This window comes from Carcharodon carcharias, chromosome 6 (assembly GCF_017639515.1).
Source record: "Carcharodon carcharias isolate sCarCar2 chromosome 6, sCarCar2.pri, whole genome shotgun sequence".
In the NCBI taxonomy this organism is placed as follows: Eukaryota; Metazoa; Chordata; class Chondrichthyes; order Lamniformes; family Lamnidae; genus Carcharodon; species Carcharodon carcharias.
Genome location: NC_054472.1, coordinates 127,382,570 through 127,406,961, shown reverse-complemented (window position 1 = coordinate 127,406,961; position 24,392 = coordinate 127,382,570). Strand labels below are relative to the sequence as shown.

General features: G+C 41.1%; 1 protein-coding gene across 5 annotated transcripts in view; it reads right to left on the bottom strand.

Annotated features, from left to right (window-relative positions):
- The window catches only part of LOC121279258 (RNA-binding Raly-like protein), a 1,065,807-nt gene that overhangs the window by 748,529 nt on the left and 292,886 nt on the right, over positions 1-24,392 (bottom strand). For 3 of the 5 annotated variants that reach the window (XM_041190353.1, XM_041190355.1, XM_041190356.1), the window contains one exon: positions 10,793-10,861. The gene's annotated coding sequence lies outside the window, so the exon portion shown is untranslated. Of the gene's footprint in view, positions 1-10,792; positions 10,862-13,022; positions 13,163-19,368; positions 19,437-24,392 lie in introns of those variants that run through there. The other 2 variants (XM_041190354.1, XM_041190357.1) reach the window with 2 other exon arrangements.

Genomic DNA, 24,392 nt, shown 5'->3' with positions numbered 1-24,392 from the left:
ACAGTGCTTTCCATCGCAAGCACTATTTTTAATGCTTTCTTAAAATCAAGACCCATTTCAGCCAGCAAACTTCGCTGAATAACATCCTTCTGCATAGCATGACCAAACGATCCCACAGCATGTCATTCAGGGTTTCACCAAAATCACAATATTCTATTAGTTGTTTTAATTTCACCACGCAGGTAGCAATGGTCTCCCCCTGGGTTTTTTTTTTCCATAAATTGAACCTGAACCTCTGCATTGTGACTGAGGGGTTGGGTTGAAAATGTTGCTTAACAAGGTCTACTAATGCACTGAATGTCTTTGAATCTGGGGCACTGGAGGCCGTCAAGCTTCAAATTAAACTGTAGGTTTTGCTCCCACAAATACTCAAGAGAACCACTCTCCTCTTTTCCTCCCCTGTGATTTCATTGGCTTGAAAGTAGACTGAAGATGTTCTATATATTGAGACCAGTCATCAGTGGCTGGCTCAAAGGGATCGATTCTGCCAAACTGTGGCATCTCAGATGAGTATACCGTCCTTTCTTTTTAATTATCTTAGATACTCAGAATTGCTAGGCAAGGGTCAGCGCCGGACCTGATTTATCCTTGTCACCAGTTTGTTATAGAGTTGATTTTCCAGGCAACTTTTCCTGGTGGAAACATTGAACTTTATTTACGAGACAGCAGCAGCATCTACATATGTGAATCTAACTCGATAACTAAAGAAGAACTCCCTCCTAGAGGTTCCCCGTGCTGCTAACTCATTTGTTTACACAGATCATGGGATCTTACAACACAGGATTATTCTTAAAGCTACAGTCCTACATTTATCAAAACTATAATTACAAAAGTAGAAATCTTTATTCCACTGAAATATGTAGGCACTGGCCTCAGTTTAACGTTTCAACTAAATGTGGGCAACATCAAAAGTTTAGCACTCCCTCACACTGCAATAAGAGTCAGTCTCAATTATGTACTGAGGATTTGAACTGTGCCATGAATCTGTGAATCTCTGAATCTCTGAGTAAAGATAACACTTCTCAGCAGTTAACTCCTCAGCAGTCTGAGTTCTGTTGAATGATGCCATCTGAAACAGCAACCAATCCCTGCCTTTTCAGATACTTTTTTTTATTTCTAACATTTGCACTCTTTCTCTTTGCTTCTCCATTCGAGCAATTATACTTTTAAGCAGTTCGTGCTGCTGGTGATAGCCTCGCACATCAGGAAATTGTGTGCATGTTATCTATGATTTTCCATTCATTATTGGACATGAAATCAATGGTAGCATGCCCATTATATTCTGCAATGCAAACTTAACAAATTATGTCTTCAATTCTGATTAATTGTGACAATTAGTCCTTTGAGGTCTGAGTAAAAAATTTAGTAACGAGTAAGTTGGGGAACATCTTTACGTGAAACTATATCGCCATTCCTTCCTAGGTCAAAAACCTGGAACTTCCTTCCAAACAGCATTGTGTGTGTACATATACCACATGGGCTGCAGCGGTTCAACAAGGTGGCTCACCACCACCTTTTCAATGGCAATTAGGAATGGGTAACAAATTCTGGCCTTGCCAACAATTCTCGCATTTCATGAATGAGTGGGAAAAAAAGGCTTTGATTTGCTTAAAAATCTTCTGAACTCCAGATTGTCTGAGATTGGACATATGACCCAAGATACCTGTCGAGATCCCGAAGAAGTCCTGACGTGCTGACCAACGTCAGAATTGTCCAGGAAGTTTCAACGTCCAATGGGCAATTCCCCTGCTCCCCAGGATCCACTGCAAATTTCTCTGACTTTGAGTTAGAGTTGGAAAGTGCGGACAGTTCTGATGTAATTACCTAGATAGCTACACAGAAAAAGTTAGATTAAAAACAAATTTGTCTAATTCCTGGGTTACTACAGGACTGTCTCCCCCAATCACTCACAATGAAGCCCAACTACCCCTCGTGTCCCATATTCCCCCCTCAACCTCTAACTACACCCCAAATCCCTGACTACCTCCTGACCCCCCAACTACAACCCCAAGCCCCCAACTAACACCCTGACAGCCAGTTACCCCCAAAAACCCATCTTGACACCCCAACTGCCACCCGACCACCTAGCCCAACTGCCCCCCTGACCCGACTACCTCAGTACCTCGACCCAAACACCTGTCCTGACCACACTACCCCCCTACAACCAGACCTGACTATCCCTACCACCCAACTAATCCCTCACCCGACCTGACTGCCCTCCCTGATTCATCTCACACACCTTACCCATTTACCTATCTACCCACTCACCCCATCCACCTACCACCTCACCCACCTGTCACCGTAACCCTCCATGCACCTACCCAGTTACCTCACCCACCTACACACCCTGCAATCCTACCCATGCACTCATTCATCCATTCACTAACATTCACACTGGGCATTTAAACTTACCATATGGCAGCTAGTGCAGTAAAACAGTCAGGAATTCCTGTATTCCACCTGACACTACAGAGCTGCAACTGCCCTCTTGGAGGGACACTGCGCTCCACATTTCCTGTAAAGCCGGGCTCAGGGGGCCCGGCAACAAATGCAGAGCAGCGTCAAAGCAGGGAAAAGCTTGGGCAGAGCAGCAATTTGACAATGATTACTTCCTTGGGAGATTCAGGCCATGATTTCAAACTTAATAAAGCAGCAAGAATAATCAACAGTTAACAATTACATTGAGCTTCCCTTCTCCACTGCTTTTCTTTTTATGTATCTGGTGTGGTACATTTCTAGCCTCGAGTGCCTAAGCCAAGTGACCATTCTTCAAGTGTAAGCTAATAACAATAACTTCCTTGATCACTATGTCCTGTGGCTTTGCTAACAGCGATTCAGGTGTCTTGAGATGCTCACCACAAATTTGGTACACATGCCATCGATTCCATGTGACCATCTCCTGCCTTTGTTACAGGCAGAAGTTTGCAACTTTGACCTCCTATCCAACAACCAGCTGAGCTTCCAATGTCATACCTTCTTTATTACAATTACTGTCTACTTCCTTCCTAACATTACTTTCACCTCTACCAAAGTTATCTAATGCTGTAACCTTCATCCATCACTCTGTAGACTTCAGCTCCCCCAAAAGTCTGCCGCTAGTAACCTGCACTGCACCAAGTCACATTCATCCATCACCTTGTCTTGGGTCCCGGTTCCCCAAATCTAGGTGTTGATTGAAGGACAAACGTTGACCAAGACACAAGGCAGAACTCCTCTGTTCTTCTTTGAATAGTGCCTTGGGATCTTTTAAAACCATGAGAGAGACAGCACCTCAGTTTAAACATCTCATCTATGAAGTTATATGCTTCGGTGTGAAAAACAGAAAGGCAGAGTATTATTTAAATGGTGATATATTGGGAAATGTGGATGTACAAAGGGATCTAGGTGTCCTCGTACACCAGTCAATGAAAGTAAATAGGCAGGAGCAGCAAGCAATTAGGAAGGCAAATAGTATGTTGGCCTTCATTGCAAGAGGATTTGAGTTCAGAAGTAGGGATGTCTTAATGCAGTTATACAGAGCCTTGGTAAGACCACACCTGGAGTATTGCATGCAGTTTTGGTCTCCCTACCTAAGAAAGGATATAGTTGCCATAGAGGGAGTGCAGCGAAGGTTCACTAGGCTGATACTGGAGATGGCAGGACTGTCATATGAGGAGAGATTGGTTTGACTGAGCCTGTACTCACTAAAGTTGAGAAGAATGAGAGGGGATCTGATTGAAATGTATAAGATTCTAACAGTGCTAGGCAGACTGGATGCAGGGAGGATGTTTCTCCTGGTTGGGGAGTCTAGAACCAGGGGCCACAGTCTCAGCGTATGGGACTGAGATGAGGAAAAAATTCTTCACTCAGAGGGTGGTCAACCTGTGGAATTCTCTGCAACAGAAGGCTGTGGAGACTGGGTCATTGAGTATATTCAAGAAAGAAATTGTTAAATTTTTGGATATTAGGGGCATCTGGGGGTATGGAGAGAAAGCGGGAATATGGCGTTGAGAAAGATGATCAGCCATGATCATACTGAATGGCAGAGCAGGCTCAAAGGGCCGAATGGCCTACACCTCCTCCTCATTTCTATGGTTCTATCTAACAGATGGCACCTCCAATGATACTGCATTGGAGTGTCAGCATCGGTTTTGCACTGAAGTCCCTAGCGTAGGACTTGAAGCTACAGCCTTATGGGCTGAATTTTACCGTGGGCTTCAGGAGCTGGACGATGAAACCAAATGAGAGTCCCAGCCCCATTCCTTGCAGTGGAACCAGCTCAGTGATTTTACTGGAGGTGGCCTACTAATTTGCTGCCTCTGGGTCAGCCATCCAATTAAGGATAGCAAGCCGGATATTGATGCTGCCTGCCTATTCAACTCTGAAACTCCAACAGACCCAGTAGTACAGATGAGCACTGCTGAGGCAGCTAGTAGGCCTAATAGAGGCCTTAATCATGAAAATCATCTGTCTATTTCTGTAAAGCAGGCAGCCAATCTGCAACCTGGCCTGCCTCTTAGCCACAGTCAGGAAGCTTCTCCAGCGGCAGGAATGCAGCAGGAAGTCATCCCGACACAGTTCACTGCTATTTTATGCGCCCTTTCACCTCCGTTCCTGCCACATGGAAGCAGTCTATATCCAAATGCAGAAATCCAAGAGCTGGACAATATCCAGGCTTGGGCTGATAAGTGGCAAGTAACATTCATGCCACACAAGTGCCAGGCAATGACCATCTCCAACAAGAGAAAATCTAACCATCACCTCTTGACTTTCAATGGCATTACCATCACTGAATCCCCCACTATCAATGTTCTGGGGCTTACCATTGACCAGAAACTGAACTGGACTAGCCATATAAATACTGTGGCTACAAGAGCAGGTGAGAGGCTAGGAATTCTGTGGCGAGTAACTCACCTCCCGACTCTCTAAAGACTGTCCACCATCTACAAGGCACAAGTCAGGAGTGTGATGGAATATTCCCCACTTGCCTGGATGAGTGCAGCTCCAGCAACACTTAAGAAGCTTGACATCATGCAGGACAAAGCAGCCCGTTTGACTGGCACCACATCCACAAACATTCACTCTTTCCACACCGACGCACATTTGCAGCAGTGTCTACCATCTACAAGATGCACTGCAGCAATTCACCAAGACTCTTTAGACAGCATCTTCCAAACCCACAACCACTACCATCTAGAAGGACAAGGGCAGCAGATACAGGGGAACACCACCACCCGGAAGTACCCCTCCAAGCTACTCAACATCCTGAGTTGGAAATATATCACTGCTCCTTCACTGTCACTGGGTCAAAATCCTGGACTTTCCTCTGTAACTGCACAATGGGTGTACCTGCACCACAAGGACTGCAGCAGTTTAAGAAGGTAGCTAACCACCACCATCTCAAGGGCAATTAGGGATGGGTAATAAATGCTGGCCTAGCCAGCGAAGCCCATATCCCGTGGATGAATTTAAAAAAAAAACTTGGGGGCCAGTAAAATTCAGGCCTATGACTCAGAAGCAAGAATGCTATCATTGAGCTATGGTTGATACCGTACCATCCAAACAAGTATAACACATGTTGTTTACTGTTTTTCCTTGTTCTTTCAGATATGCAAATTGCACAGCAGTGTTAAGATATATACAGTAAATCAAAATTACTGTCCATTATAAACATTAATGACTAAGCACTTAGTCAATAATTAGAAAATTTCAAACTCTACAAAGGTAATGATTTTTCACACATACAGCACTCGCTCAGCCTAATATGTCTGAACATCCTCAAAAGTTGAATTTATGAGTAATTTCAGCCATGTCACTGAATGACAACTATTTAAATTGCAAATAGTCATTGATGGTTTCCAATAAATTAGAAGTTCTGTCCTACAAACATGATTTCCAGACTACATTAGGAAAAGATCCAGTGTAGTACTATGATCAATGAAATAATAGATACAGGTTGTGAATGCGTGGAAGCTTAGGAATCATGAAATTAGTGCAAATGTCTTTCACTGGTATTAAGCCTATTTTCTCAAAGTAAATAGCAATAGTTAATTGGTCTCTGTTTAAATCTTTATATGTGAAGATTCTATAATGGATTTTTTCATTTACAGGCAGCAGAGACAGTCATTAAATATAACGGGCATGACATTTACAAATATGCTATACTTATAATAAAGGGTCAAAGTAAAAAGAGTATCTGCGGCTACAATAGAAGGTGTGGGGAACTCAGACAATAGAAATAAAACTGTGAAAACACATTTGCATTTATGTTCGAGACAATTCATACAGCACTTACAGCAAGTGACCTTTAAAGTTGTGTACAGGTCAGTTATTTTGTACAGTCAGTAATTTATTACGTATGCAGTTAATGCGTAGCTTGATAAAATGTTCTGGATATTAAAGCCAAACCATTAACAACCACATTGGGACAAGAAGTGCGGGGTCAAATTTCAGCATCACACTTTGGGAATATTAATATGCGGAAAATAATGGAAGATGAGACAGGCCACCTAAATTCCCAATATGCAGAGTGCTGAAGATGAATGTTTAACCAAGTTTTGGGGTGGTATTTCTCCTCACTTCCCTCCACCCTCATTCTCCTTGTCTGAAGTTTTTTTTTGCCAGCTTTTACATTCAAACTGGGCTAGGACCACCCTGGTGAAGATGGTGGTCTTGGCCCTATTATTTGGTGTGGTGGCTGTTCACAAATGAAGGGAGAAGAGCTAATTGAGGCTTCTTCTCTCATCACTTTCAGTCTCAAAGCATTTTTTCTCCTCTTTGGGGCTCTCTAATCTGTTAGGTTCCTGGTTACCTCTTGTAGTGTTGCACTAGGATTTAGTTCCCTTGCAGTGCAGGGTTCCTTCTTCCTGGCTGGGATCCCACCAGGATCCTTCCTAAACGGCCATTAATGCCAATTTAAGAAAGTTGCTTGAGGTTGCTGCAGGTTCGGAAGTCCAGGCCACCAGCAGGACAGTCATGTTCCCGCTCTCATGTTGAATATGGTTCCATTGGCACCTGTTAATTTTTAATACCATGTCCCAGGAATACCTCACACAAATGGCTTTTATGTAAGGCTAAATAGTGAGTTGTAACAGGCTTTCATCTTTTGGGCATTAACTTCAAGCCTAGTCCTTTCATCATCTGTGTACTTTCACTTTTCAGTAGGAAGCACTGGATTCTGATCAGAAGTAGAAGTCCTCACTGATTTTCTCCTCCTGAATCCACAAGCACTGAGGGTGGCACCAGCCAAAGATCAGGGACTGGATCAAAGGCCTTCTGTTTGGTAGGATCAAGCAATTAGTTTTACCAAAACATCCATCAGAAGAGCTGTGCATTTCTAATTGATCAAGGTTTTACGTTCGGAAACACACAACAGTTGCCATGATCTGTCATAGAAGCATGCTGAATTATTTCATTCAGTTCGCCTTAAAAAACAATGTTACGTATCTCTTTACACTATACAATAATACAAATACCATAGAAGTCACTACATAAATAATTTAATTTAAAAGAATTCAATCTCATGGGGAATTTATATTCGGATTTATTTTTTTTAATATAATTTATTTATTTACTTATGTAATTTATTTATTTTTATATCAATTTATATATGAATTAGTGATCAGAGAATGATATTGTGACTGATCTTAAGAACCAGGCTTTGACTTTAGCTCTAGGCCAAGTTTTGATGTGTAGGTTTTGGTATCAATTCAAAGCTCACCCAATCCAGCCAAAAACAGACCTAGGTTATTTAACTGCAGAGATCATTATAAGATGAATGACAGTTTTTCCACTCTATCTACTGACCAGCCAATTTCCAGTGGGTCAGCTCAAAGCCTATTTAACGCACAAATGAACCTGTTGAAGTGAGGTTGCATTCTCTTCTGCAAGATTTCAATGTTGGATTAGCGCAGCTAGAAAATGAGTCAGCGTAATTAGGAGGCATGGCTTCGAGGCTCCCCAAGGCTACCCCTGGAGATCACCTCTTCCTGGCTTGTCTAGCTGCAATGTGTTTTGCAGTGTCTCTTTCTTTAGGTTCCCCTTGTTTTCATCCAATTCTTTCTGACCTACTGATGCAATATCTTGTTGCTGTTCCTCCATTGTATCCAATCCTCTTGCATTGTCAGATTGTAGTTTGCTGAAACCTGTACAATAGTATGACCTGTTTTATCTGGGCCATATTGGAGGAAGCCCCCAGAGTAATCAATGCACTTGAAACTTTGCTTCAAATGCACATGATATCTCTGGTGGCCCCACAACTTTCATCGCATCACTGTTCCTCAGGCATTATTGGTCAGGTATGAAGAAGATATTCCGCGTCCCATAACAGCCATCTTCTGACATCTGGATGGATCAAGAAATGGGCTGGTGGATGAGAATCACATAATGAAGAAATTGTGGGAGCTGCCAGCATAACTGGCACAGACTTGCATTCTCCTTCTGCAGTGATCATACATCAGCTGAACACTGAAGGAAGGGAAGCCCTCCTCATTCATATAACTGACCTGAAAGCTACATGAGTACCATCTATTGTGTCCTGGATGCAGAGAAGCCGACCACTGCTGCAAATCCCAGAGCTCTCTCAGTCTTAAAGTTGACATCCATTTGAAAGCTAATGCATGGATTTACTCTGGCAAGGATGCTGCAGTGTGCACCATCTACAATATGCACTATAGCAACCTGCCAAGGCACTTTGACAGAACAATCCAAACCTGCTTCCTCGACCACCTAGAAGGACAAGGGCAAAAAACAAATAGCAACAAGCACATTCCCCTTCAAGTCACACACCATTCTGACTTGGAAAGATATCGCTGTTCCTGCACCATTGCTGTGAAACCTGGAAATCTCTCTCTACCAGAACTGTTGGTGTACCTACAACGTACAGACTACAGCGACTCAAGAAGGAAGCTCACCACCACCTTCTCAAGGGCATATAAGCATGGGGAATAAATGCTGCCCTTACCAGCAATGCTCACATCACATGAAAGAATGAGAAAAGGAGGGCTTTGGTGCTCTATTTGAAATAGCTGCACATTGCAGATTTAGGAAAAGTGGACTATGTACGCTTATTTCAGCCTGGTAAAAGGCTTTGGCAAAAAAACGGGTGTGGTACCTTTGAGAGCCACTGGCAAAGCATGGCATCTGATCCAACGTGCAACAGGTCCTACTGAAACAGACTGCATAGGTCTGTAACAGTTGCCTGGCGAGGTAGTGATTCCTCCTGTACTGTCCCTCCAAAAATAACTCTCAGCCTGTAGACTCGTGGACTGCATAAAACAGTCCTTCCTCTCACACAGGTATATGGGTATCTGGCATAGCAAGGGTTAAAATGGGGCTGGGAAACAGGGCTGTCCACAGTGTGTTGTAAAGAGAGACATGATCTGAGACTAGAGCCAGTTGTGGACAGGACAGAGAACTGTATAGAAGCACGCCTGGAGTTAGCGCATAGCTAGGGCTATACCCTATATATATGTATATGGTTATGTGTTATCAGTAAACACAATGTTCCACCATACAAGACTTAGAACCTTTTCATGAGATCTACTGAACAGTCACATACAACAAACATGACACTCCTCCCTCTCATATTTTGTCTTCTAACAAATCTAGCTGCTGGTTGTACTGATTCATCAGACTGCTACTGTTCCTCTTACTCTGACTGTTTAATTCATGCACAGGAGTGAAGCAAAACCAATGCCAGTGATAAGCAGTGGTGCAAAATAAATCATAAATAAGCAAACTGGAAATTCAGAATTGCCTTGCAGGAGCACTTCATTCAATGATATATAGATCTTGATGACCAAACCAACTTCTAGTTATGTCTGTTGAAGCTAAGCTTTACTCAGTGAGTTTGGCACTGGCAGGATTTCTCACCCTTCTGGTTAAAGTTGTATTGGGGTTGATATAATGGCCTCAAGCCCAATTTGAAGTTATCTACTAGGCACCTGCCACTATAGGTGCATCTGCGACTTCAGGCAGCCACATATAAAAATTGTGGTCAGCCAGTTTTCTGTGGAAACATAGAGATAATTTGATTTTTCTAATTTTAACTTCTCATCCACTCCATTCTTAGCATGTAAGTAGGGTTAAAATTGGAGTCCTAGTGTAATGCTCAGTGTTCATACAAAACTGCTACTTTAAGTATCATGTTTATATGTAAGTAGCTGGTATTAAGAAAAAAATACAGATGTTATTGGGACATTTCTTCTATTCCTCTCTTAACTGTACTCATAACAATCCACTTGTTCATGAGTTATGAAGTCATGCTCACTCAAGTGACAAACATGAAGTTCCATTGTCAATCATAGTTCTCCTGTGCACACTAGGATAACCAATCAGTACATCTCAGGTCTCTGGAGCTTCAAAACAAATTGGTTAATGATAATGTAGATATAAATGTGAAGGGATGTGAATTGTAGTATCTTTGGTATAGACTAATTTACAGTTCATGCACTCTAATAGCTGTCTACTTCAGATAACAAATAGCACTGAGCCAAGAAATCCAGCAGGCCTGGAGCACTGACAGCTTGTATCCTTCATCAAAAACTTACATGTTAGTCAAGGTTTTACCTTTTTCCGTTTAGAAAAATCTATTCAGTTTAGCAGTTGTTGCTACATGTAATATTTGGTACAAAAGCTGCCAAATCAATCTATTCGCCCCAAGTCTGTATCCATGTTGAATAATTCAACACTTTACTAGATGCTGTAGAATACAGCTAAAAGAAGCCTTAATCAAGACAATCAATAAATGATTGCACACATTCCAAATAACAAGGAGGCCAAGATGAACTAGTTGAAGAGATTTTTCACTCACCCGGAGATTGTTGATAAAGTTCTCTTCAGTCCTAATCCATAGATCTTCACCATGAGGTTAATCAGGGACCTACAAGATATAGGAGGCTGTGATATCACAAAGAAAAAGGATCACAATATATAAAGGCAGCCATTCCTCATCTTCCTAAGTGGTAACACGGTAAGATTAGTATCACATTTGAAAATTCCAACTTGAATTTATTAAGGAAAAATGTGATCCAGTTGAAGATAACTTAGCAAAACTGCACAGATTCTAAACATGGAACAAAATATATAATTAAGTTGAACATTCTGAGTCTGGTCTGTGTATCAGCAGGAAGTAATAACCCAAAGGTGCAGGTCAGAATTATCTAGATTAGCCTAAGAGAAAGATGAAAGCCAGTGAACTAGAAACGGAAGATGAGATAAAATAACTATGCTGCTGATGTACAACTATAGTGCTCATTCCCTCCTGACATACTCATGCATTATCCAAGATGTATAGAAATAACAGATTTCCAAGGAAAGAAATGGTAAACTAGCAGAGAAGCAAGAAGAATGGAATGTTCATTTTATTTTTTCATTTCAAATGAAAATTCCCTTTTTTAATTCTCTTTGAAGTGTATTTTTTTAACCACAGGAAACAGAGAGCAATGTTCCAAAGGAACTGAAGGTGCTTAAAAAAATCCAACTACAACAACTATTAGCAATGCTGCCAGCTAATCTCAACCTCACCAGAAGCCAAAGGTAATTTATAACGATTTGGAAAAACCTTTTTGCCACACAACAGATATCTACCCACAAAGTTTCCAACTACTCTACAATGGAAAACATAATGCCTCCAGCAATCAGAGATCCTAAATCCAGTCAGTTATACCATGACCATTTTCATCATACCCAAATCTCAGTGCCTCCAGGACACATAAATATAAGGGGCAGTATTTTCCTTATTCGGGGTGGGTGCAGTGGGTGGGCCTGGGAGCAGCTGTGAAATGGACTGCTACTCACGGTTGGGCCCCGACCGTGATTTCACACTGGCTGGCCAATTAATGGTCAACCAGCGTGAAAGGTGCGCTAAAACGCTCAGCACTGCTGAGGTGGGGGCGAGATGAAGGTGAGTGCGTAAGTCTGTGCATGCATGAGGGATAGCGTGCTGGCAGCTCCCTGGGAGCACAGAGGTGCCTCAGGGAGCTGAAGAATTGGACACTGACCAACAAAGATTTTACAAATGATATAAACATGTCCCCACATGTGACTCAGTCACATGAGGAGGGACATGTTAAAAACTATGTTGAAAATTTTTTTTTGTTACTGCTGGAAATCTCATCTTGCCTGTGGATGAGGTTTCATAAAAATTCCAAAGGCCCCCTGGTCGATTTGCCCGCTCACCAACTGTAAGTTTGGATGGGCAGCGAAAAATAGCATTCAATTATTTGATTTAGGGCCTTAATAGGCCTTTTAATTGCCGACTCTCATACTTGCCCACCGACTGAAATATTGTGCGAGTGGGCAATGACGTTGGGACGCTTGCCTGACATCATCACGTGTGATTTTACACATGATCGGGTCAGGCGCACTCCCACCCACAGGCTGTAAAATCCTGTCCAAAGCTTAAACCTTTCAAATTAGGATGTATCACAACCTCATTAATATTCATTGGCAAGGTTACTTTGGGTAAAGCCTCCATTACGGGACCCAGAAGTAAAATAACTATGAACATTAAAAAGTACAGTAAATTCATTATAATACTCAATTACATAATATACCTGGCTAATATCATAGATAAAGCAGGTACATATATGAGGTTGAACCTTTCGGGGATGGGGTGAGGTGGTGGGACAGAATTCAATGGTTCAAAAGAAGTACCCACGAAGGCTCAACACGTATGGCAAAGTAAATCTCCATAATGTTTTTATCAAAGTTATCTCCAATGAGTATGTGTGAAAAATAAGGATATAGTAATAGCTCTGTAGTAATTGTAAATCAAACCATTTCTTACTGTTATTGGGATTATGTGACTGTATAGACCAATCAGCACTAAGCGTGGGGAATCTTAGGGGCGGAGCTTATAAGTTTTGATCCTGGAACAAGCATGTAGTCTCATCTGGCGCCTGTAAATAAAGTTCACTGCTTCGGACAAGAAACCTATCCTGAACTCCATGTTTAATTCAATTGGCGACAAGGATAAATAGCCTCTCGCCTCGCAACTGTGAGTATTTCGAATTTTAAGGGAGGAAAAAAAGTATACTCACCAGCAATGCCTCTCTTTGGCAGAATTGACTCAAATGACTCATCCGTTGAGGACTGGGGTTAACATTGAGCGATTAGGTTTCTACTTTGTAGCCAACAAAATAACGATGGAGCAGAATCAGAAAGCAATTCTCCGAAGTGTCTGTGGGAACAAAACCTATCCATAGCTTGACAGCTCTGAATGTGCCAAATTCCAGATCCTTCAACTAGCTAGCTGACCTTGTGAAAGGGCATTTTCAGACCAAACCCTCAGTGATCATGCAAAGATTTAAGTTTAACTCTCGAGTAAGGACTTCTGGTGAGTCAATCACAACGTACATCACAAAGTTAAAACAGTTAATGGAGCACTGTGACTTCAGTGATATTTTAAACAACATGCTGCAAGATCATTTGATTGCGGCATAAATGATGACTCCATTCAGTACCATTTGCTTGCAGAAGTTGAGATAGACCTGAAGAGCGCCATGCAGATACCGCTAGCAATAGAGAGTGCTGAGAGGGACTCACAGGCTTTGCAGAGTGTGCAACATGGCGCTGTTTTGCAGTTAGCGCGGGAACCTGCCACCAGGCATGGCGTGAAGATCAGGGAGGCTACTGCGAAGCAGGACACGGTCCCTACCACTAGGAAAATAAAAAGAAATTCTGGAAGCAGCTCACCAGTAACCCAGAAGTTAAAGTGTTATCGTTGTAGGGGGCAATCATGCACCCGAAGTCTGTAGATTTAAAGAGACAGATACCACTACTGCAACAAAAAAGGGCATGTTGTTAAACGGTGCAAGGCTAGATCAAGACAGCCGTTCAGACAGCAGGTCAAGTTAAATGAAGTGCACAATATAGATGAGCCAGAAGTTACTGAGGCTGATGTTTATTCCCTACACAATCTGAAATCCAGGAAAACTGAACCAACCATTGTTACACTTCAAGTAAATGGAAAGCCTCCAGTCATGAGCACAAGAGCATTGACCACAGAGGTGGGAGGACACATGCTTAAATATCTCAGAGAGGTACCCAGCCATTGAGTTTGGAGAAAACCACTGCCCAGTTTAAAACATATACTGGAGAAGCAATACAGGTAAAAGGCATCACCTCTGTACCTGTATCATGCAGGCAACAGACAGCTCAGCTATCAGTAATTGGTGTAACAGGAGGAGGACCTAGTCTTCTGGGCCAGGATTGGTTGAAGGAATCAGGCTAAATTGGTCAGAAATTTTTCAGGTCAGGACAAGAAGAAATCCTGAGTTGACGAGGGAATATGATGGTGTCTTTTGGAATGAAATAGAAGAACCAAATGACTTTCACAGGAAGCAAGGCTCCCTCGGGTCAGAATTGGTTCCACAAGAGAATCATGAAAAAAAGCCAAACAAATATAATGCCACTCTGAACTGAAGAAACAGTTGGAAGAAAAAAACCAACAGTGTTCAATGCTCCAAGAGGAAGCCAAAAGATACAAACAGGAGAAGGAAGAACTGAAGAATCAGTTGATGGAGCCAAAAGAGGCATTAGAAGGAAAAGTCATGGAACTTTCAAAATGTAAAATGGGGAACTCAACACCCGAACTGAACCAGATTTCAGTTAAGATTTTACCAAAGAGAAATATAGCCAGCTGTGAAATCAAAATGAAGGATGAGACAAAACCCTGTGGCAAACACAAAAAAAAACAGAAATCAAAGCTGAAAAGCTGATAGGATATGTATCCAGAACCCTTTCTGCAGCCAAGAAAGGTTACTCACAAATTGAAAAAGAGGGCTCAGGTATCATATTTGGAGTAAAATTCCATCAATATTTGCACGGTCGACACTTCACCATAGTGTCAGATCACAAACCATTTTTAGGATTGTTTAATGAAGATAAGGCAATCCCACCGACAGCCTCTGCTAGAATTCAAAGATGGGCTTTAATTTTGTCGGCATATGAGTACACTTATATACACCGTTCAGGTGTACATACAGCATATGCAGACATCCTCAGTTGTCTCCCTTTGCCAGACAGTATCCCACATGTTCCAGTGCCTCAAGAGGCAGTACTTATGTTGAATTTCCTGGATTTCTCACCAGTCTGCATGAGACAGATAAAGAATTGGACGAATCAGGATCCAATTTTAGGAAGAGTCTGTGAACAAGTATTACAAGGTGGGCAAATGCACAAATTCCTGAAGAATTAAAGCTATTCTTTGTACGTAGGTCTGAATTGAGTTGTCAAGATGGTATCTTATTCTGGGGAGCAAGAGTGGTCATCCCTGTGCAAGGAAGAAAAGCATTATTGGAAGAACTTCATAGTGCATAACCTGGTATTTTGAAAATGAAGATACTCACATGAAGTTATATCAGATGGCCAGGTATAGACAGTGATATAGAAAAAATGGTGAAATACTGTCTCCAGTATCAGCAACGGCAGAAGTTGCCTGTTTCAGCTCCATTGCATCCGTGGGAGTGGCCTGGCCAACCCTGGGTTAGGCTACATATAGACAATGTAGGCCCATTTATAGGTACCATGTTTCTTGCAATTATCGATGCACATTCCAAATGGATGGACGTGTTTGAAGTGAGATCACCTACTTTATCTACAACCGTTGAAAAACTATGCCAGAGTTTCAGTGTTTATGGTTCATCTTATGTTATTGTGTCAGACAATGGTATTGCTTTCACTAGCAGTGAATTCCAAAGATTTGTGAACCTAAATGGGATTAAACATATCAGAACAGCACTGTATCATCCCTTATCCATGGGTTAGCAGAAAGAGCAGTACAAATCTTTAAGCCAGCATGAAGAAACTATCATAGGGAACATTAAAAACACACATTTCAAGATGCCTGCTCAGCTATCACACAACTCCTCATGTGACCACTGTTTTAACACCTTCAGAACTGTTAATGAAGTGCCGACTTCGTGCAAGATTGAGTCTAGCATTCCCTAATTTAGAGGGGAAGGCGGAGAGAAACCAGGGTAGTCAGAAAGTGAATCTTGATGTTCACGGTAAAGGTCAAAAATTTACTGTGGGAGAGACGGTGTTTGTACAAAATTTTGCAACGGGACTGAGATTGGTCCCTGGTACAATTGTCTCTGAAACACGACTTTCATCTTATCAGGTAGAAGTGGAAAACAGGATTGTTAGAAAACAGGTGGATCATCTCAGAAGTTGAGAAACCCCCCAACAACCAATTAATCCACCCGAAATCAAAGTCGAAACTTCGACTCCTGAGGTGCCAGATCGACAAATAGACATATCTGATGTCTCTGTTGAAGTAAACAATTCTGAACTGCCATTGTCTAGGGGTGTCCCTGAAGCTGTAGTTCCTTTTCAAGTCGATCCAATGGAAGAACCTCCAGTTGTAGAGTTGTGTCACTCTACTCAAATCTGAAAACCTCTTCAAAGACTATATTTATAAAGGCATGTATATAATTGTGTATACTATGGGTTAAGATGTTTTTGTAAATAAGAGGGTAAAATAAAATTAAAGAGGGAGGAATGTAATGATTGTAAGTTAAACCATTTCTTACTGATATGCAGATCATGTGATTGTATAGACCAATCAGCCCTAAGCGTGGGGAATCTTAGGGGCGCAGCTTTTAAACCTTGGTCTTGAGTTACTCTTTCTTACAAGAAACCTGTCCTGCACTCCAAATTTCTTACAGGCTCCCTAATAGCTTGTTTCTTTTGGAACAGTGTGATAGATGAGGATGATGCCTGATACTTGTAGATTAGTTATTGAAGGCAGGAAAATGTCAGAAGCCTGAAGGGAATTGTAATACTGTTTGTACTTTTCATCTAAATAGTTTTAATAAAACTTGAATGGCTACCTATTAAGTAAAGGGACTTTATTATACCTCACCTTGGCCTGTCTTTCCTCTTCATTAGTCAGGTAAATTAGCTGTAATTAGTGTGAGTTTTGAAAAGAAACAGCACAAATTAGGAGCAGGAGTAGGCCACTTAGCCCTCAAACCTGCTCCGCCATTCAATAGGATCATGGCTGATCTGAATGTAACCTCAATCCCCACATTCCTAACTACCCTTGATAAGCTTTCACCTCTTTTTTATCAAGAATCTATCTAGCTCTGCCTTAAAAATATTCAGACTCTGCTTCCACAGTTTTTTGAGGAAGTGTTCCAAAGACTCACTATTGTGAGTGGTATGAGAATAAACAGAAGCATAAAGTTAACTGACCTGCTTTCTCAGTTTAGTAAATTGGTCTGATATCCTGTCCAATATTATTAACAAACATGTCAGACAAAAAAGGATATGCATTGGATTTTTGTTTCCAGAGGAACAACTGAGCATCAAGCAAAATCTCCATGTGACCCACAAAGCAACTCATTGGTCAAGATCTAACTCTCCAAAAGATTAGAGTGAGGTTTTTATCTCAATTTCCTGAGAAAACCATAATATGTTAGAAAATATTCCCCTTATCTAGGGAAAGATTCCCTTGAGGTGAAAGGAGGAGTACCCTCTCCCACGACAGACAGGTAGATGTTTCGAAGGCCTGGTGAACAGTTTGAATATTGAAGAAAAAGCCTTTCCGACAAATCATAATTATTTCTGCAGCTGCCACTTAGTTCACTGGTGGCTGACATTAGCCAATCATTTTAGGCAATTTAGGCATCCTCCCTGGGGTGACCAGACAGCAGCCACCAATCCACTGAAGCCAGGTCATATACAAGATTGTAATAACAATGAATGGGCCCAATAGAAAAACACAAACGTCACATGCTGTTCTAAATCCATTTTTTGTTCAGCTGGATAATGGCTTGAATTTTGTATAATGTTAGAAACTATAATTGTCCATGTGTGTAATATAGAAGGCATTTGGAAAAATAATGTCCATCAACCTCTAAAAAGGGCGATATAATTGCTTGACTCTCAGATGATCATGTTGCTACAGGGCCATTTACCCATGTTTTTTTCTAATTATAAGAAAACATAGCACATACCGATTTCAATGTGAAAGGCAAATAACCAAGATGTTACCCTTCACCAAATCCATGATCCCTCAGGGAGAGATTACAAAGATATACAAAGAAAAAATAAATTATGCTTTGGCCTTCTGTGAAGTTTTAGAGAAAAGCTATTTAATTTTAGAATAAATTGACTTTTAAATCCTGATGAAATGAAGAAAAATGTTGCAAAATGTTTTGTCACCTTGTTTGAGGGCTGGCAACGTATCTGGATAAATCTTATAAAATCGCAAGAATACAAGGATTTAATGAATTGTCAGAGAACTTGTAGTCCAGTGTCAAAAATATTTGATAATAACGAGGTAGCCTAGCATTCTCCCAAGATTTGGAAAGATATTTATTAGCTCCATCTATCAAGTGACAAGAATGCTGCTCTTCTACAAGGGAAATCTGATTAAGAGGTGCCTAACTGTTTATATAGTCTTTTGGCTGCAGAGTGGGTGGCAATACGTAATGAAATAGAGGTCATGGAACAAGGTAATTTTCACTTTCTCAACAATAAAGTACCTCTTACGAATAGTTGCTTTGTGGAACATACAGCCATTAACTTTTGAGTTAATCCTAAATTTATCAGGGGGAATCTTATGGTCCCCGCTGGTGTTTTTGCAGGCGGACGGGTACATAAAACTTACTCACTCCTGAACTGTCCCCCATATTATGGCAGGTAGATAAGGTATCAGATAGCCCGCCAGCCCTTAGCCTATTGAGGCCTTTAACTGGCCAATTAATGGATGGCCAGTTAAAGGCTTCATTCTGCCTCCACCACAATAATATGTGCAGCTGGGGAAGGCGGAACGCAGGAGAGCAGCCCTCCAGTTTTGCAACTTGGGCTATATAAGCTGGAATTAAAGAGGCAGGTACCTCCTTTGGGGGTTCCTTGTGCCCATCCGGGGCACCTACCCGCTAAAATCATGCCTACCACCCCACCAACCCCCAAAACCTGACCTCCCACACCCCTTATGGTCCCCAATCCCTCATTCCCCCTCACCAAAAACCCTGGACTTAGCTGCAAGTTCAGTCTCCATGGATCTGGGGACTCCTTTGTAGTCCCAGCAAAGGCCACTACTGTGTTTTGGCGCTGCTGGGGTTTGGCCGGCAGCTCTCTCAGGCCTTTCCATGAGAGACAGAAGCCCCACACTCACCTTGTTAAGGCCGCTTCCCTTGGTATTATCGCTGCAGGGCAGTCTTTTCAAAGTCGGTGACCTACTGACTGACTTCTATCAGGCTCAGGGGGGGAAATACAACCTCCTGTAAAATTCACCCCAACCTATCGATAAAATGAGAGTCTAAAACTGCACATAATCCTTTAACTATGGCCCAATAGTGTGTTGTAAATTCATTATTACTTCCATGGTCCTATTTACTCAACAGTCACTTACCTTTTTAAGGCTTTACTTACCTGTTACTAGCAATTTCAGGGAATCATGGATTTGAAATCTTAGGACAATCTGTTAATCCACATCTTTCAACATCCTTCCAGAGTATACGTTCTTATACTTTATCTTCCCTCTTAAAATGTGTTGCTGTTTGCTTTACTTTTGTGTCATTAGCAGAACAGGATTATTCTCCCAATGCTCAAGACCACATCATCTATATATAAGGAAACCAGAATTCAGTGCCAGCTCCTTGAGTACAGCACTGCTGACATGTTTCCAGTACAAGTAATGCTCATTAACCCTAATCTTTAGCTTCCTGTCGAGCAGCCAACTTTCTATCCTTGCTATTGTATTTCCTTTTATACTGTTAGTATGTTGAAGTTTTTGTCTATTGATTTCATACCCTACTGAGCCTGAAATTTCAAAGTGTCAAACTTGTTAGCAAAGACAGACAGACTGGAACCTCCATTCATCCAAATAGAAGGCACAGACTGGTCCCCAAACCAACCCCCAAAACCCAAATAAAGGGAAAGGATCATTTGCATCACAATCTTGGAAAGCCTCATCTTCAACTGTGCTTGATCGATTTTGCTGGAAGCAACATGGTGCTGTTCCAAGAGCAAAAGTGAGTCCTAGCTCAGAAAAACACTGGAAAAATCTGCTACAATTTTTCTTCTGCTCCTAAGGGAGCTAGAGAGCCTTTTGTTTCAGATAATAAATCTCTTCCGGGTCAATTGCTGGCATGCCAAAGGCATGGAGTCTTAGTAAGGCCCATGCCAGCTAGCAAGGTAGCATGAGAACTCATCCAGAAATAATGGGGAAGGGGGTGGAAAAAGATTTTCTGCAACTCAAACAGTCTACCTAATTTTCATCATTACGGACCTGAAATTTTTGGTACATTGCTTCAAACAAACTGTGAAGAGCAAGGAATACTAAGCTCTTTAACCTTAGTGCACTACCATATATTAAAAAAATCAAATTTCCAACAGGAACATCCAAAGAAACCTGACTGAACTATCTCATCCTTACTATTAGAGGGCACTTATTAGCCTCCTCTTAGCACTTCATTAGTTTGTCTTTTGCTAATTAAGATCAAGTCCACTGTTCTTGCTGTTTCTAATCAGAAGTAATTAAAGACACATTTTCCTTAATCATGAAAAATACTTAAATCATGCGCTCCCTCACCCTTCCTAATAGTCTTGGGATAAATGAAGTCTGTTCAAACTGTGCAGCATGCATCTTGGCGGATGTACCTCAGATTCCTTTTTACTCCGGAATATTATTGCCCTGTGAATAGAATACTTGCACGTTTTAGGCCTTCAGTGTCAAAATGAAACTGTCCTAGATAATTGCAGAGCTAAACTCTCCTGACAACAGAAAAATTGCTCAACTGCACCAATATGATATTTAGGGCAGTTTTGAGCTGCAGGTGCTTTTCTGCTGGAAAATACGTTGAAAATACTTTGCAACAAGCTGGCAGAGGAAACTTTAGTCCCAGTAGTCTGTGTTAGATTTGAAGGCAGGTCCTACAGGTAATGTCTAACCTGCAGCACTGCCTCGTTATCCTCTGCTCTTTTACTGTTTACTACACTTATGTTTCAATGTAATACAGCAAGATAAATTAAACATTGTAGGATAACATTCCAAATATCTGGTGATGTAACACTTATTCTTTAACTGCATTATTTATTGCTGCTGTGGTACTGTTTCAAGTAATTTTCCATTATAAATTCTTGTAATGATACTGTCTTCAAGGCATTAGTTTTTCTCTTAAGTTTATATCTTTTCAGGCCAATGTACGTTACTTTTCATTTATCAATTGAATGCTATTGGACATTTATTGAGTGATGGGAACATTTTCTTCAGATCCCTTTGAATAGGTTCTACTCACTACAGATAATTTTATAAAATTTTAGCAGCAAAATTGATCCATTATCCCTTCTAGGTCATTGATGACAATTATGCATTACTAACCAGTAAGGATTGTGAGATGGTATTTATTGCACAATGCTCTAATCGCTATGTTTTATTTTGTTATGCAGCCAAAATTCAATACATTGTTATTTTGTGCTTTAATACACAGGCCAAAATTTCACAGCCCTACCTGTGCAGTCCCACCATAAATCAAGTGGGAGCATAGCAGAAAACAACCAGCACCCAGTAAAGCAGTCTTGACATTCTCTGCTAGTTTGCACCCCAAAAATGGCGCCCAGAGTCCAAGGGGTGTGAACAGAAATGGGAGAAAACAGCTGTTTGGCCAGGAATTCCTTCACTGCCAGCCCGGTATAAATGTGACAGGCTGGTATTCTGAATAACAATAGGTTGCCAATATTTGGAAGTGAAACCCAAGTGGGGGTTCCAAGTCTTGGCTCTGGCTTAAATTGCAGAATGTCTGCCGAATTAAGCACAAGATTTGCTTGGCCAAACATAATCTTTATGATATAGTATTGGTTTCTAACCCTGCCATATTTTGCATCCTCTCCCTTTGCAGGGCACCCAAGATGCCCACCTGGTGACATAGGAACACATCAGGTTTACATATGCCAGGTGGTTTCCCCCTACCCTGCAAAACTTCAGCTGGATCATTACTAGTGGTCACAAGTGGAGACATTTATCCATGCATCATGGATGACAGATTTCTGAGGTCATATTTGATAAGCAAATATATATTGCTCTCCACCTAAATACAAGAAACCTGATACATTTGTGATACACAATCTCAATTTCCTAACCAATATCATTATTATCCAACCTGAACATATTATCAAGAACAGTGCTAAAATATTCCATGCCCTCTTTTGGAGATTTTTGTTTACTATTGGGATAGGGCATTCACTTCACAATCCAGAGAAATGCCTTGTTGTTAAACTGATTAATTGGACTTTACCTGGTTACAATAGTCCTCTGCCAACAGAGGACTAACATCAGCCTAGCAATGAACAATCAAGGGAGCTACATGATTACAATAGTGTAGGTGAATGTACTGCAAGATCCATCTGCAAAAATGTAATTGCTGTACAAATGCACAAAGCCAACCATACTACTCACCGCACATATCTTAGAAAAGAGTTGTTCAATCGGATCACTTTAAAAGATAAAAAATCACTTAGGCTGTACTTACCAATATTGTATACATTTAATATGATCATTGTTGTTCTTCTCCAAAGGATACTCCAATTATAAAATGCTTAGTCTTCTAGATTAACTAAAATACATTCACCAGCCAGCATCAATCATATCCAAACTGACAATTAGGCTGCAAAACAGCGAAGGATAAAAATTGGGACTGTGGTAGGCATTTAACCAAAAACAACATTCCTGACTGATGTACATTTTGATAAAAGAGAAGGACTAGACAGGGTTTAGATGCTGTTGGAGTATGTCAGAATTAATTGCTGCTTTGTTTAAATACAGCCCTGAGCCCCAATTTTCAACCTACTGTAATTTTGAATGCTACACCTGCAACAATTAAACCTTTCTGTGTGCAGCATGTGAAGCCATAAGGGAAATAGAATCTTGTAGCAAAATGTCATATAAAATAAAAAGAAAGCTGAGGAAAAAAATGTAATTGCTGAGGCAATGCTCAATAGTTAGCAAATGGCTCCCTGATGGTTGAATATTCCTGCATATAATCTGTTTTTGCAGAAGCTATGTATGCAGGGAGATTAAAAATTGCAAGTTCTAAAAACACAAGGTTAAAAGCAGGCAGCAAATGCATATCTTGGCAAACATCACATACATATAATATAGAATAGTTAAGGTCGTCTTGCTCCTCCTTCAAGGTGAAGATGACCACATTCATCATCTGGAGTGTTTAGTAGGGTTCCAGTGAGTACATAGGTAAGTGCTAAGTTCAAACTGCGCCTGGAAGGCTCTGCTGCAAATCAGAGAGAATACCACAGATGATTGAGTTTTGAATGAGTTGCTGGCTCAGGATTTCCTCTCCTTGTGGTTTCACTCTAATTCTGATATGTGCTTGCTTTCAAAGGAGGTTATACTACTTTTTATTTGTTGTGCCAGGTGCAGAGATCCTGGGTGAGTTTCTTCCAGGATTCAAAGTCAATATGAAAACTCCTAAGCAGATCCTTCAGAGTGTCGTCCTTGTAGGACTTCCTTTGACTGCCATGAGAGTGCACCCAAGACTCAAGCTCTCCATAGAAGATGAGCTTTGGTACATACGAACATAGGAACAAGGAGCAGGAGTAGGCCATTCAGCCCCTCGAGTCTGCTCCACCATTTAATAAAATCATGGCTGATCTGATAGTAACCTGAAATCTGCATCCCACGTACCGCGGATAACCCATTGGCCCCTTGTTTACCAATAATCTATCCACCTCTGCCTTAAAAATATTCAAAGACCCTGCATCCACTACCTTTTGAAGAAGAAAGTTCCAAAGACTCACGACCCTCTGAGTGAAAAAATTTCGTCTCATCTCTGTCTTAAATGGGTGACCCCTTATTTTTAAACAGTGACCCCTAGTTCTAGCTATTCCCACAAGAGGAAACATCCTCTCCACATCTACCCTGTCAAGGCTCCTCAGGATCTTACATGTTTCAATCAAGTCGCCTCTTACTCTTCTAAACTCCAGTGGATACAAGCCTAGACTGTACAACCTTTCCTCATAAGACAACACACCCTTTCCACGTATTAGTTTGGTAAAGCTTCTCTGAACTGCTTCCAACACATTTACATCCTTTCTTAAATAAGGTGACCAATACTATACACAGTACTCCAGATGTGGTCTCACCAATGCCCTGTACAACTGAAGCATAACCTCCCTACTTTTGTATTCAGTTCCCCTCACAATAAGTGATAATATTCTATTAGTTTTCCTAATTACTTGCTTTACTTGCATACTAGCATTTTCTGATTCATGCACTAGGACAGCTAGATCCCTCTGCACCTCAGAGCTCTGCAAAATCTCAGCTTTAGATAATATGCTTCCCTTTTACTCTTCCGGCCAAAATGGACAATTTCACATTTTCTTACATTAAACTCCATCTGCCAGATCTTTGCCCACTCACTTAACCTATCTATATCTGTTTG